Source organism: Kogia breviceps, chromosome 5 (genome assembly GCF_026419965.1).
Source record: "Kogia breviceps isolate mKogBre1 chromosome 5, mKogBre1 haplotype 1, whole genome shotgun sequence".
In the NCBI taxonomy this organism is placed as follows: Eukaryota; Metazoa; Chordata; class Mammalia; order Artiodactyla; family Physeteridae; genus Kogia; species Kogia breviceps.
Window position 1 is genome coordinate 61,234,516 of NC_081314.1, and position 16,599 is coordinate 61,251,114.

Genomic DNA, 16,599 nt, shown 5'->3' on the forward strand with positions numbered 1-16,599 from the left:
CGTGAGTGTGATCTTTCCAGTCAATGAATCTCTCTCTACTTTCCATAATTTTTCTCTTTGACTACTTGACTGTTCACTCCAAGACTGTGTTTTGAGATTTCAATGCCTTTGCCTTTGAAATCTTCTTTCTAGCACATTCTCAGGCCAATTTATTTGTACAAGGCAGACTGTAATAAATTACCTGAGTGATATTCAGGAAAGTGAAAGATGAAGTTCTCTGTGAGTGTGAATGTGTGTGTGTGTGTGTGTGTGTGTGTGTTGGGTGCAGGGTGGTGGTGATCAGGAGAGTTTGCTTGGAGGAGGTGGCATGTAGTATTGATTTGAACATGGATAGGGTCATAACCAAGGAGATACACGTTTGGACAAAGATTGAAGTTAAGTTTGGCTAGACTTGTAGTAGTATTTCTTAACAGGAAAATATTACTATTTCACAGAAGTCACTACTTCTGTGACTGTCTGGTGCCTGGGATGCTAAATGTCCTACTCAGTAAATGACATTGTGACTTCCAGTCACTGAGGCTAACAAACACAACTCTGACACAATTTCCAAATGCCTTGGGAATTGTACCATCCTCCTGTGCAAACCACCGAACCATGGATATCATATGGGAAAATCCAGAAAGATATGCTGAACTGAGGAGTTGATGCCTAAGTAGGATTGAGTGAGAAGCTACTAAAAGTCTTTCAGCATGGATGACAGACTCTAAGATACTCTTTGGAAAGAATTAAAATATTACTCTGGCAGTGAAATAGAGGACAATAAACAGGAGAGCCTGGATTGGGGGTGGGAAGAGAGGAGAGTCAGAAGCTGTTGAATAATCCAAATGAGGGAAGATAACAAATTATGTTGGATACATAGAGGTCTCCTTCATTAGGGGAGGCAACCATTTGGATGTGGGGGATAAGGGAGAACTGAGTCAACAGTGAGTCCCAGGTTTTGAACCTGATGGCTAGGAGCACAGAGGTGCCATATACAGAAATAGGGAGGGCAGAAAGAGGACTGGGTTTTAGGGTAAGATGATGAGTTCAGTTTGGAGCCTGTTGTGTTTGTGCAGCCCAGGGGGACATTGAGTGACTGGAGTGGTGCCACCAAAGACTAGCAGCTACTTAATGAATACGAATGATGCTACTTGAACGGCTATTTTTAAAAGCTCTTTAAAACAAATTGTTTCTTAACTAAGCCCATCACACACAGCCACCCCCTAGTCACTTTGCCTCAGCCAGCCTCCTCGTCTTTTCTCTTTTTTCTCTCTTCCCTCCTTCCTTCCTTCCTTCCTTTTTTCATTCTCTTTCTTTCTTTCTTTCTTTCACATACTTTCTTTCTTAACATTGAACATAAGTAACCTTCATCCCCGTTCGGGTCAGAATGCTCCCCAAATCAAAATCAGCATTTTGAATTAGTGAAAGACTGAGGTTTTTAATAAAATATTAGGTAATGGATGTACCAGGAATGAACTAAAAAAGATGTAAGCTTTTCTTAATGATTTCAGCTTTATTCCCTGGTGTCTCTCACTGAAGGAAGGTCATGAGCAACAAGGCACCAGCACACAGCATCCAGAATTGCTAAAGTAGGTTTTCTCTTCCAGCAGAGTCCCTGAGGACATTGAATCCGGCTGAGCTGTTCAAGGTTTCATATTCTTCCCCTAAGTAAATTAAATCAGGAGCACATCTCATCACAGAGACCCACACAAAAGCCTGCTATACCTTTTTGGCAAGCAGTGCTTGAAATGGAGCTTTTAGAAATACTAAAAGCCTGCCCCCTCCCGCCATCTGCGTTTGGCTGGTCCAGCTGCGTCCATGGCAGGGGTGGGGGACAGGGACATGGTGGCCAATTTCATTCACATCTGAGCCAAATAGAGCCAAGATTTTCTCTCAAATAGAGAAATAGAGCTCAACATTTTCTCTTTTGCTCTGTAACTTGGTGTAATTCTTCCCTGAAGCAGCCAGTGACCCAATTGGATATGTGCACGAAGAGAGTGGCTATCTAACCTTCCCCCCACAACTTTGAAAGTGCTTTAAATGTGAGGGTAAATGAATACAAATAGGAATGTGTTGGGAAGATACAGTAGGGAAGCCTTCTTTGGCTCTGAGAGAAGATACAAATGCCGGCTCAATTAGAAAATCAATCTTGCCGTCCAGCTGATTGATTGCAATCCTCCGCTGGAGGTGGGAAGGAGAGTCGAGTCATGACGAGATAATTTTTTCCTATTACTAAAAGGAGGCCTAATGTACCTCTGTAAGCAATTCATCATGAAGAACTTGTTAAAAACACGCCACCTTTTCCCTCTTGTTAATTGAATCTTTGGGAGAGAGGAAGAGGAATAACATAGTTTGCATTTGTGAAAACTCTTACTGTTTTTTTTTCCTAAGGATCCCTGAGATCTGAGAGGTGATTTAATAACTTTCTTCAAGAAAAATGGAAACATTTTTATAGGGAGGAGGATGGACGTCTGCTCACTACATCCATAGAACACTGGCTGAAGAGACGGAGTTTATATTACTGGAGGAAAGAGTTTACGTGTTTGACAATCAGTTCACACTTTTTGGTGTGCAGTGTACTCATCAAAACACACTGTGAGGATAAAGGTCAGATGTTATTCTGTTAGCTCAGGTGAGGAAATAGGCTGTGAAAGTTTAACCTGAGCAAGGCCACATGGATAGCAAACAGGAGCCTGGAAGAAAGGCAGTCTGTCCTCCAAACCCTTGCATTTCCCACGTACTGCTTGGCTTCTAAAGAAAGTCACCGATGGTAGCTGACCAGTTTATGTTTTCTCTCTCTTGCCTCCTATTGGTTCTGTGGTCAGATCTGCTTTTCATGCCCCAGCCTGCATACATCCTTAATCCAGAACATAAGTCTTGATTGAACAGAGTTCTCACAGCTCTGATGTGCATTTGTCACACTTCATTCTTGGAAATGCAAAGCATTCTTGCCTCAGTTGTGGAGTGACATTGACTGTCTCTCTATTGCTTTAATTCTTCTCTTTTATTTGCCATTTCACAAATCCGTATAATGATGCAGCTGTAGCTTTCTTCCACTAAGGATGATCTCTACTGATTTTTTTCCAGCAAAAAAAGCCTCTTAGAAAATGCCTACTGCAACTAAGGTTGGAAAGATTTTAGAAAACTTCCTACCTTAAAGGATACGAAGAAAAAAGAATCCAGGTCTAGGGGATGCCAGAAGAATCTCTCCCATTACTTAGAAACCCTTTCCTCAGGTTCTTTCCTGTCCCCCAGTATCTCAGTTATTCCCTATGCTTTCCCCTAGCCCACATTGGCCCTTAATCTTGAGCTAAAAAGTTTTCTCTCTCATTTCAGTGAAGTTTTGCAATTCAACCATTTCATGCACTCTTATATGTGGATTACTTTTGTACTATTTAATCATTTCCAAAAAGCCTACAACCAAGACCGACCAAGCTTATTAGTGAAATGGAACCTCCATTCTCTGGGGAGTGTTCATCCCAAACTTCATTTTTTGAGAAACATAGTGAGGCTTGCTTATTAAAATCAAGAGATATTATTTGTTTCAATGGTCAAAGATGGCCAGAATAATGAAATCATGCAAATAATTTCAAGATCTCATTTTCTCATTGTGGGTATTCACTTCAGCATAATGAACTTACTTATTATATAATGCTACAATCATTAAAATAAATCCTTAAAATTAGACTCAGAGAAGGACGTCAGCCATCATTCCATCAAACTCACCTAACTAAAAGAAAAAGAGGGGTTGTGATTCCTCTAACATCATGTGTATGGAAATCTCTGACCTACAAAGGAAACATATATTTTATAAGGAGCATTTATTTTCTCCACTCTGTGATCCTCTAGGTGTGGTGCTACAAGGCAGTGAAATGGCTTGAGTATTGGAAGCAGAAGGAAGGACTAACTCCAGAGTCTTTGAGAATGGTGTGTGTGCATGCGTGTGTGAGAATTTATGGAGAACAATAAAATTTCCGTGTATTCTGTGCATTGTAGACTGTTACCACAACTGTGTGGAACTCAGCTTGCGTATTTTTGGGTAGAGCTTAATTATTATGATTTTACTTCCTTAGCCAAAGGTCATGCAATTCAACCCAATTTACAAATGTGGAAACTGAGGCTAGAGATGGTAGATCATTTCCCCAAGGTCACACAGATAATTCATGGCAAATCCAGGAGACCATTCCTGTCTAAATTTAAAGCTGTGCTCTTAACCTGCTATGTACAGTATATTCGGTGTACTTATGAATATAGAAATACTTGAATTTGACAGTGTCTTACAAAATATGTTGCCTGTGGTTTCATGTTTTTACATAATTGTTAAGCTGTCTATAAAGAATAAGCTGAAAACTGATGATCGTTTGGGTTTCATTTGTTATGAGACTTGGTAAAGCTCATGAAATATAACTAATTCTTAGAAAAGTCTCTCCTTTAATATTGATGTATAAAAATGTTTAAAATGTGTTAAAATTCTGAGATAAATTAGCCATGGATTAATGATATGATAATAGTTTCAAATGCTCCATAATTTTATGGAGGACTTCACGTTTCAGTGATATTTCTTTAAATACAAAGAATTCCATGGAAAGACTTGAGATATGATTCCTACCTTAAGCTTTTGCCTCCTTCTTTCTGCTCTGGTTTTGAGAGACAATTGGAGTTCGCTCACTTTCTGTTATCAGTGACCTTGTAAACATACTTAAGGTAAAAATGATGACAGAATTGACTTGGAGTATTTGAATCTTAGGAGGTGGGGTTTGGCAAAAAACGTAGCCTTTTGAAGAGCAAAACTAGATGACTTTAGGAATCCCTAGTAATCCCTTGCATTGTCTGCTGGCTTAAAGAGAGAGTCTGAGGCCAATCTTGCTTAGGAAATATTTGTTAACATTTTTGGAAATGAGAGAGCTCCTTTTGGTTAGACTGGCGTTTTCTCCATTTGTGGTTTTCTGTTTATTTCTGAGTAATTCCAGATAGCAATGGTAAGTAAAAAAATCAGGCAACAAAACCTCTGAATATACTAGTTCTATGCAAATATAGATGGTATTATGAGAAAAGAATGTAGATCACTCCTGAAAAGTAAAATGAAGGTTAAACATTTCCAAGAGATCTTTAATCTCAAATGCAACTCAGTCCCCCTTCCTCTCCCGAATCCCATTTGCAATGTTTGTTGTTGACTTGGGAAATCACTAGGAAGAACTGTGGAGGTGTCATGTACCAAATAACTGCTGCAGATGGCCAGACACTTATGTTTATTTTCTCAGTGACTCTTTCCTATCACCAGTGAGTGAGGTAGGAGAGACATCACTGCTCCCATTTCACAGAAAAGTTCACAGAGATGTTAATAACATATTCAATATATGTGAATAGCAAGTGTCACCAGGATTTGACTCTAAGATTGCTTGATTCCAGAGTCCAGTCTCTTTTCACTTTTTACCACAGCACTCTACATTTCATGAACATTTTTAGTGACTATTCTATACTTGCCTCCTTTTAGAAGAATGAGTGTGAGACTGTAAGGTTTTGGATAAGAGAGTAACATTGAGTAGGCAAGGTAAGATTGAGCCATTTATAGGCTCAACTAGAGATTTCATAAATAGCCACAATTGACAGATTTCAACTGTGGACAGATGGCAGTTTTGGCCAGGATCAGCTCGATTCCTCGAAGGTAATTCTGTGCTACCAATGTTGGTCTCTTCTACACTTCTTTGGGCTCGCTCAGCATGGAATGGGATGAGGAGGATTCATCTGGCTGGCCTGAATCTTAATATTTCACAATGTCAGAACTGAAATGAAAGGAAAAGTAATATACTTTGTATGTTATTTCCTCTTCCTAAAAATATTGCCACAAAGGGACTCAGAATGTAGGTTGAAGAGAAATATATTTGAAATTCCTGTCTTCTCTCAGGGATTATTGATGCTTGTGGCCAGCACGGACTCAACTTATTTTGTGATCAGATATATAGTTGGTAAACAAATTATACTTTAGGCTTGAATTAAACTCATTTTTCCTTCCAACCTGTCCCAAACCTAATTGATCAGGCACCTTTCCACTTTATATTCTTGTTTATTTATATGGTTCACATTCACTTATACTTAACTCATCAAAGTGCTATTTGGCAATTGGCATTTGATGTCTTCTAGAAGATTTTTGAGGTGCTTTTGATAAGATTTAGCTCTTATAATCAGGAAATAGTATTATGTCTGGAGAGAAACAAAGTTCCCAAAGGGCTCTGGGTCCGTTCAAAGCTCCATTCAAAATGGGTTATGGAAGGCTGAGTTTAGAAGTGTTGTTTTGTACGATTCACTGCTCTCTGAAACAGCTAGCAGAGATTGCTGGATAAGGGGTTACTGGACTCCTCAAACAGCTTGGTTTAATGTCTGTTGTACAGCCACAAATGAACAGATTGATAGACAAACTATTTTATTTACCAAAATGTGTAACAACATGTTTTAAACATTATGTGCTCTGCATACATAGTGGAACATTTAGAATTTGACTACATATAAATTAAAAGCAAATGACTAACTGGTAAATACTATTGGCAACCAAGGGCTACTATATTTAACAAATGAAAAAGTATATTTGAAAATAGTAATGTAAACATCCCACTTGAAAAATGAATACAAAATACAAGACTAAAGGAAACACATGTAAACACACACACACACACACACACACACACACACACACACAAATGGGAAATTAACATATGCAACAATATTTGGTTTTATTAATAGTCAAATGCATGCAAATTAAAACAACGAGATATAATTTTTAAACTAGCAAATTTGCAAAACAATGTTAAAACATTAAATGCTACCAAGAATTTTTTAAAAAATAGTCTGCTGGTTGATTTGCAAACTGGTATAATTTTCCTAGAAATGCATTTATCAATATGAATAACATTCTTAAAAGAGTTCATGTCCTTTCATGCAATAATTTTACTTCTAGGAATCTATCCAAAGTTGTGGGCAAAGATCTATATGCAAAATTGTTATTTTTAATATTGAAAATAAAAAAGCGAACATTTCTAATAATAGAATTAAATTATGGTTAAATGTTAGGGTACATTGCATACGCTATTATTCATTCACTAATGTCACACTATAGCATTTAATGTCATGAGGAAATGCTGTTGTATAAATGAGAAAAAACAGAAAATGAAACTCTATGATTCCAACTTTGCAAAAATAAAACCAGACACACAAATGCATGAAAAGATATATTTAGGAGAAACCAGTTGTTATCAATGGGTGATGAGAGTGTATGTGATCTTATTTTTATTCTTTATAAATTTTTGCCTTTTAAAATATTGAGCATGTGTTAATTTTATAATCATAAAACACAATAAATATTCCTTATAATGATAGAATTCTTTGAATTTCCAATTAGTTAAAGTGGTAGAAGTAATACATTCATCAAAACTGAAATGGTGTTTTTTTGGGCCTTGTGATGACCATTAAATAACTGATTCGTTTTTTCTTTCTTATATTTTCATGGCAGTGGCATAGCCATCTTTGAAAATGTCTATGAATGAAGATTACTATTTTGTCTTCATATAAAAAAGATAATCTGGAATTAAAAGCATTCACCCTAGTTTGTCAGAAAAGTAAAAAATCTCACATTTCATGTCAGAAGAGTTTTCTGACTTCTGAATATAATTTAGGTAGGAATTTCTTTAGGTTCCTTGCTCTTTAGCTTAAAAGGAAAATAGTTTTTTGAATAAGCCAGTTATCTTAACGAAAACATCTTTTCAGAGGCATTTTTCCTATGAGTTTAGACTTCATTGGCTTGATTTATCTACCTCATTAGGTAGAAGGGAGTTTGGATGCACAGCATAAGAAGATATGGTTGAGGAATTGGAAACCTATTACAAACGTAATCTCGTCTGGAGAGGCAGCATGACGTGTGGGTGTGGGGTGAATTCAAACCTAGGGTTGCAGACTTCCCTGGTGGCGCAGTGGTTAAGAATCCATCTGTCGATGCAGGGGACACAGGTTAGAGCTCTGGTCCAGGAAGATCCCACATGCTGCAAAGCAACTAAGCCTGTGCGCCACAACTACCGAGCCTGTGCTCTAGAGCCCACGAGCCACAACTACTGAGCCCGCAGGGCTAGAGCCCGTGCTCCGCAACAAGAGAAGCCACTGCAATGAGAAGCCCAGGCACCGCAACGAAGAGTAGCCCCCGCTTACTGCAACTGAAGAAAACCTGTGTGCAGCAACAAAGACCCAATGCAGACAAAAATAAATAAATAAATTAATTTTAAAAAGTTAATCTTTAAAAAAAGAAAAGAAACCTAGGGTTGCATTTTAGTTCTGCCACCTTGAAGATGTGTGAGTTTGTTTCATCTTGTTATAGCTCTCGTCTACCTCAAAGGGTTCATGTGAGGAATACATGTAATAATATGTGAGAATTGTTATTGTTACCATACAATCTATGGATGATGGTACTAGAAATTAGGCTCTTATCTTACCTTAATATTGTTGAGTTGGACCTGAAGTTTCTTGGTTGAAGTTATTGAATAGTCACTGAAACTTTCAACCCAGGCTTTACAAAAGTCCCTAGAAGTTTTAATTTAAGCCATACCTTTGTTTGCTGGTAGCCATACTGTTTAATTGCTCTGAAAGTCCTGAAGATCAAATATTCTTGAGAATATACTCATTTTTTTATATATTACAGTATAAAAGAAATGAAATAGGCCACACATCTGTTTATTTTATAGCCACATCATGTCTGTGTGCACCTTAATTTAAAAATAAATCAACCAACTGAAATGTAATATTTGTGAAGACAGTTGTATATGTCCTCTTATAATTTTGAAAAGTTAGAAAGGAAAGCTATTCTGGATCCAGGTGTGTAGTGGAGAAACTGTGTTCTCAGACTGAGGAGCTAGTGGATGGGTTTGCAGAGAGGGACCCTCAGAGGAAGGTGGACTCTGCCTTTGGAGAAAGCAGTTGGCAGCTATGTGTCACAACAACCCCACAACAGGATTTTAAACTTCAGGCAGTAGATGTTAGACAGCCGCAGCCAAGGGAAGCTAAGAGTTATCAGTTTAAATTCATGAAGTGACAAAAACCTTTCTGGAAAAAAAATTAAACCTTTTTTCCTTAATAGCAGACTAGAAAAAATGAAGGTCAGGAACACTCATGGACACTGAGGCAGGCCAGATGTAGAGGGAAAACCAGCACCTTTTGGTTGATACTTTGTTTATGCTTCCTGTAAGTTGAATTTAGCCTTTTTAGTAAGAACTTATGTTCCGTTTAATTTTTGTTCTTACTCAGGTATTATTTTTTTATGATAAGTAAGTATAAACTTTATTATTTTCTTAATAAAGACCAATTTTTATGTATAAAACCTCAAGTGGGCCAATATTTATTTTATTCTATTTAAAAAATGTGAATTGAGTAGCCACTCAGCAAAGAGCATTGTGCTAGTCCAGAGATTCATGGTAGAGTTAGTGAGCTTCTGGAACAGTTCAGTCTAACTGCTGTTAGGCGGGGGTGAGCAGGACTGAAGAGGAAGGCGAAGTGGAGGAGTTGGAGTGGGGCTGGCTGGCAGGGGAAGTCAGAGTCTGAGTAAGGTGGGGCATCCGTGTGAGGGTGGGGGAACTGTGGTAGCATCAGGAGATTGGGTACCTATGGGGAGAATGACCCAATAAGTACATAAATTAATAATGGTTTTATACTATTTAAGAAGAAAGTTAGAAATGTAGAAAAGGAGAAAAATGGAATGAACCATATGATATTAGAATGGAATCGGAGGTATTGATGTGAACTCATTGTTACACACACACACACACACACACACACACAAACGCACACACGCACACACATGCACACACGCATCTTCTAACTTCCTAGCCCTGGCCACCGAGAGAGCCCCAGAGCACTGATATCCCAGTCACAGCAAGCACACCAAGTGGCCAGATCTTAATTTCTAAGTACCATTCTCTACTAAAAGGAACCATGATGGTTTGGAGAAATGACTGATTCCAGGACTGGGCCAGGGAAAGTATAAGAGAAGCCTGGAATATCTTATTGTCCTAGGATGTAGGAAGTGCTCAAAGGATGGTGGGAACATGACGACATAGAAGCCTCTTTGAAGGGATGAACATGAACATGGGACAATTTGAACTTCAAAATAGATGATGTTAGTAAAGTATTATAACCCATTGAATAAAATAGGATCCTTGAGTCCATACTAATATATCAATGGATAAATAAATTGAGAGAAGTGGATGCTGACTAATGAAGGTAGAAAGAATATTTACATGAGAAAATCACCATTTGGCAATGATTACAGTAGTAACCAAGCCAAGAAACATCTATGCATATTGAAACTAAGTGGGTGAAAGTTTGATGAGGAGAAAATATAGTCTCAAAGAAGTACCTACTACAAAGTATTTACATACTAAGAAAAAAGGGTAACTTGAAGAAACCTGGGAGGTAACATCTTAATCCAATTATCAAAGTTAACCTTACCAGAAAAGAGACAAAAGAAATTGTGACCACGTTATAGGAAGGCATGGAAGAACCAAATATCACTTCTCAGACATTACTGCCAAAGAGATATAACCTGAGTTATGTATCAGGCAGACTCAAATTGAGGGACATTCTACAAACATCAGGCAGACTCAAATTGAGGGATGTTCTACAAATAACTGGGATGCAATTTTTAAGTGTCAAGGGTTTGGATGTTGCAGAAAGCCTGGGGAACTATTCCATGTTGAAGGAGACTAGAGACACAGAGAACTAAATGTTTAAGTCTGCACTGGATCCTTTTGCTATGAAGAACATTATTGGAACAACTGGTGAAAATTGAATAGGGTCTGATGTTAGATGATAATAATGTATTAATGTCTGTTTCCTCATTTTGATGGTTTTATTGTAGTTATGTAGAAGAATATCTATGTCTGGAGGAAATTTATGCAAAATTGTTGAGGGGTTATATGGTAGCATGTTGGTAACTTTAAAATGGTTTAGGAAAAAACAATTTCTGTACTGTGTTTGCAACGTTTCTGTAATTCTGAAATAATTTCAAAGTAAAAATTACCTTTAGAATGAGAAAAATAAATAAGAAGAGCCCTCTGTCTTCAGGGAGGCTACTGTATAGTTGAAGGGCCAGGACAACAAAGATGAAGTCAGCAGAGTGCAGATGGAGGCAGTCTGGTGACATGGTTACCCCATGGGCTTCGGAGCCAAGCGTCCCGTCTTCAATAGTAGCCCTGCCATTACCAGCCAGGAGGCCTTAGGGGGATGGCATAAAGTTTGGGAAACTCAGATTTCTCCTCTATGAAAGGGGAATGATAACAGTATAAACTTATAGATAATATGAAGTTTATAGAGCACAGGGCAAGTGCATAATAAATGGTAGCAATTATATTATTATGATTAGTTATTGGTGATTAAGCTCATCGTTATTTATAGTTAGAGAACTGCATCTAAATTCTGGCTCTGCCACTTTCTATGTGACCTTGAGCAAGTTCTAAGGCTCAGGTTCTCCATTGAAAACAGAAGTAATTAACATGTTAATAAAAGCCAGTAACAGAGTAGGTATGAGAATTACATAAGATAATGCAAAATGCTTAGCACATTATAATCAGTTTATAAATGTGAGTTATTGCCATATAAATACAAGATGAAATATAATAAATTCTATCAGGTAAATAAAAAGCATGTGGCAGTTCTGGGGAGAAGGAAAAACCATCTGGTTGGAAGGAGGAGAAAAACACCAGGTTGTAGAATTCTCTAGAACAACTGAGAAGTTTTTACTCTAGTTAAGAGATGCTAAGGCTAGAAGTAGGAAAGGGTAAAAAGGAATATGGTGGTCAAGGGAAAAACAGGAGTCAACAGTGATCTCTCAGCATTAATAGACAACATGTAGCCAAGAAAGAAGAGCCAGTGTGGGGAAAAGACATTGGATTAAAGTGTTGAGGCGATGCTGGCAGCCAATGCAGGGGACACGGGTTTGAGCCCTGGTCTGGGAAGATCCCACATGCCGTGGAGCAGCTAACCCCGTGTGCCACAATTACTGAGCCTGCGCTCTAGAGCCCACGAGCCACAACTACTGAAGCCTGCATGCCACAGCTACTGAAGCCCGTGCGCCTAGAGCCCGTGCTCTGCAACAAGAGAAGCCACCACAATGAGAAGCCTGCGCACCGCAATGAAGAGTAGCCCCCGCTCGCTGCAACTAGAGAAAGCCCGTGAGCAGCAAAGAAGACCCAAGGCAGCCAAAAATAAATAAATAAATAAATTTATTTTAAAAATAACAAGATACTGTATTAGTTTTAGGTCATTGCTGAGTTACAAGAATGTAGAGTAGAAGCCAGACTCCAAGGGGTTAAGTGGCAAGGAAGGCATATCTGGGTAAAGGGGCAGGACTTTGAGGAACCTTCTTGAGGAAATTCTAATGCCAAGGCAGACATACCAAGAAGCAGATTATCTGACAGTTTCAAGCCCCTTACTTGCCCAGACCTTTCCCAGGCCCTAGGATGTACTAGCAGTGCCTTCCTATGGTTATGTAATCTGTAAAACTTACACATATAAGATGTTCGACTTAGTCTGTTCAGGCTGCTTTAACAAAGTTCCACAGACTGGGTGGCTTAAATAACAGAAATGTATTTATCACAGTTCTGAAGGCTGGGAAGTCTGATGTCAGAGTGCCAACATGGTCAGGTAGAGCCCTCTTCCTGGTATGCAGACAGTGTCTTCTCTCCCTATGTCCTCACAAGGTGGGGGAAGTGGGGAGTTGGAGGAGAAAGGGAGAGAGATACTCTTGTATAAAAGCGTTAGTTTCATCAGGAGGTCCCCACCCTCATGACCTAATCTAGCCCTAATTACTCCCAAAGGACCAGTCTCCAAATACCATCATATTGGGGATTAGGCTTTCAACATATGAATTTTGGAGGAAGGCAAACATTCAGTCCATAGCAATATTTAAGTGCAGTCAGTAAAGACTACTGTATCTTTCTATTCAGGCCCTCCTTCACTCACAGTTCCCCTGTGGTTGTGAATGGCATTTGAGTATCTGCTGAGGGAACTAGAGTTAGGGTTTAAGAGGGATGCACTGTGTGGTTCACATAGAGTTAATATATAGTTAAGCTACTACTAATAGTCTTGGGAATTCTACCTCCACCACTGGGGATGACTCATCTAGCAATGACACCAAGTGTGAATGTGTCTTTTGACACCTGGCATTAGGAAAAATGTGGAGGAGAAAAGGTTTGAAATGTACAGAGCCAGAAGCTAGTGTGTGAAACGTCCTTTTAATTATGAGATATGTAAAATTGCAAGAAGAGGATCTGGTTCTCATCAAGGCCCAGTCAAAATGCAAATTCTTTCCTATCAGATAAGATAACCTAAAATTCATAATATACCACTGTGATGAGACATCAAAGGCAAACTGGTTAATGGGTGTTGTCAGTTCAAAGAAGATTTAAGATTAGTCATAGCACACACACACACACAATTTAAAATGTTCTAAATTTTTAAGCTCAGAAATGAAAGAAATTTGATGAGATTTTTATAAATTTGAGGAAAAAAATTCTACAGATTTACATATTACCAATAATGATATGGGAAGCTAAAACTTTTCTAAACTATAAAAATAAACACAGTTTTAAAAAATTAACAATGCTGAAAAACAGGTTGAATCCTTGCCAAATAAAGAAGCAATCAAAGAGAATGCAGGTAAAAAATGAGGGAGGAAATGTTGTAGAGGCCAGACAGTTAATAAATAAAAATATTACATTATTTTTTAATATATTTGTAGTATTTGTTTTTTAAAAATTATAAGTTGTTGCATTTTTTCTCATTCTAAATAAATACTCACTTGCGTACTTAACCTTTTATTTATAAGTTTGAATTCTTTATTTTAAAGAGCCCTCCTGCCCCCAAATTGTACAGCCTGCAGGCCCCGCAAAACTTGGATCCTCCCTCGTGTAACAGCAGAGTATTTTTCTGAAGGTTTACTCATGCTTGAACAGAAATAACTAGGATGTCAGGTTTTGGCTAAAATAGGTATTAAATATTTCATTAATAGTAATTTTTAGACTAGGGATGACTTGAGCATTTTGTATGCAGAAGGGAAGGAGCTAGCTAAGGGAAAGATGGAAATACCACTATAACAGGGACACTTGTTGGAACAGATCTCATTTTGTAGAAAGGAATAGATTAGACAGAGTAGAGAGAACAGCTTTCAAAGGAAGGTACAGACAGCAGTGAAGAAGGAAAGTGAAGGAGTGGACTCTGAATTAGTGTGGAGGGGCGTTGGGGGAGTTCTAGTCCCGTGACCTGAATCTTCTAGTTCATGAAGGAGGCCAGGTTATCACCTCAAGTACCAAGGGAGGGTGGTTTGAGGGGTTTCCAAAGCCTGAGCACGTCACTAAGAACTGTTTTGCAAAATGAAACTGTGAAACAGCAGTGATGGACCTGCTCTCATCCAAACTCTGCCTATTAGTCCCAAGACACTGCACCCAGAGACCATCCCATGGTCTTGACAGTATCTGTCTAAGGCAAAGACAGAGTTTGGGGATAGCCCTATACTTTTCCCTATTCTAGTGTCAGACTGATCAGAGGATAAATCTGAGGTAATAACACAAGGTTGGTAAGGAGAGGGTCAGGTGGGGAACTTGAGTTGTTGCCTAGAGAAAAGACACAGGATTTATTTATATATGGACTTATTCCACACAGGATATAAGGCAGCTTACAAGAATGCATGCAGTAAAATAGCAAGATGTGGTCCATAAATAAAAAATCAAGGCTGGCAAAAGCATAAAATATGGAAGAGAAGACTTCAGATGTGGCTTGTCAGGGGTCTTCAGGTAACTGAAATGTTGCCATGTGGTTGCACATTTAGGGTTATTTGGATCAAGATCGGGGGGAAGAGATACAGTGAGGCACGTATCAGCACAACATAACGCAAAACTTTCTAACAAGTGCAGCTGCTTCACAGTGGAATGGAGGTCACAAGCTCTTCCTTCATCACAAGACACATTTAAACAGAACTAGGTAGCTCCTTTTTGGCCTGCTATGAGATCCAGCTTATGCAGTGGGTAGACTGGCCCCTGACATGCACTTAAGGTCAGCATGTAATGATTGTATGAAAGGAACTGTTCTAAACAATGCACTATAAGTAATGAACTATTCTAAAATACTCCACACAGTAATAAAAACTTGTCAACAGTCATACTGAGTATTTGTATGACCGGCAGTATCGTTGCCCACCTTTGAAGGCCATCGTAAATTGTAATCCCAAAATTTCCGAAGCAGAAATGAGTACTCTCCAAATGGGAGGAGGGGTGGAGTGAGAGGTTCCTGGGTTATGTCAGCTTCATCATTCTCCTACTGTCTGAGTTGCCATTGGCAGTTTGCAGAGCTAGTGGTATCCCTCCACACAACATTCAACAACAATGGCTCTTGTTTCCTATCATCTGTCAAGCCCAATGTTAGACCCTGGGGAGAAATAGTATGCCAAAAAGACATAGTTCCAGCTTCTACAGTGATTGTTGCTTAGTGGGAAAATGACATTAGTAAAAATAATCACCTCTATATACTTATAAAGTCTGATAGGCATTGTGAAGAAAGAGAAAAGTACTCTAGGAGAGTGGATAGCTGTAATACCTGCTATAGCATGAAAGAAGAACATGTTTTTGTATATCATCAGGTATAGGAAAGTGTGGGGCAGGGATGGGAGTTCAGAGCGAAGGAGTTTCAGGCTGAAGGGGTGATGTGAGCAAAGGTCAGAAACATGAGAGAGCATTTGAGGAATTGCATGGCCAGAGTAGCATGAATCCAGGAGGGAGGGTCCAGGCTGTGCTCAGAGGACTTTTATATTCATCCTAATGGTGAGGGAAGCCCCTTGGTTTTACCAGGGGAGAAATCGATCGTATTGGTGTTTTGCTGTTTTGTGTGTGTGTGTATGAAATCATTTTAGCTTTAGCGCAGGGTTTAGATTGGGGAGTGGGGCAAGAATAGACATAGGGAGACCATTCTGTAGGCTGCATGAGTACTCAGGGTGAGAGATGGCAGTGATTTGGGCAAGGATTGTGGTGGCAAAGATGGAGAGAAGTGAAGGTTTCCTAAAAGTGAGTGTGAGATAAGAATGAGCAGGATTTGGTGATGGATTAGATGGGAGGTAACGGTGAAAGAGAGGAAGTGTTATCAAAGACGACTCCAGCAACTCGGCAGTTGAGTGTTCCATTCACTGAAGGGGTGCATCGATAGGGCTGGTCTGAGACACTGGCTGAAAGGAAACAGAGATCTTCTCACCTTACCTGGTTCAGGGTTAGAAAAGGCAGCCAGTTCAACTGGTTCAAATTCGGTTCAACTCAGTGCCATTCCATCCTATCCAGTTCAGTTAGATTCATCTTATGGAGCAGCTACTAAATAAGGCTCCATGAGTGATCCAGACAAGTATGAGTGGCTTTCAAGGTGGTTGCATGGCCATCTCTTGTACTGGCCACATAACCAGTGGCTGGCCACATAACCAAAGCTCCCCCCAGGAAGTGCAAAGTGCCTACAGAGAAGAGATGAAATGTCGCCAGACTACAACACTTAGTGCCCCCTACAGAAGTCTTGACTGACTTCCAAGAGGATTGGACTGACTTTTTCTAAAAATGG

The 16,599-nt window shown here is 39.1% G+C and overlaps 1 long non-coding RNA gene across 1 annotated transcript in view; it reads left to right on the forward strand.

The window, feature by feature from the left end:
• Positions 1 to 16,599, forward strand: part of LOC136794242 (uncharacterized) — a 579,669-nt gene that overhangs the window by 366,160 nt on the left and 196,910 nt on the right. The gene's annotated exons all lie outside the window — the stretch shown is intronic.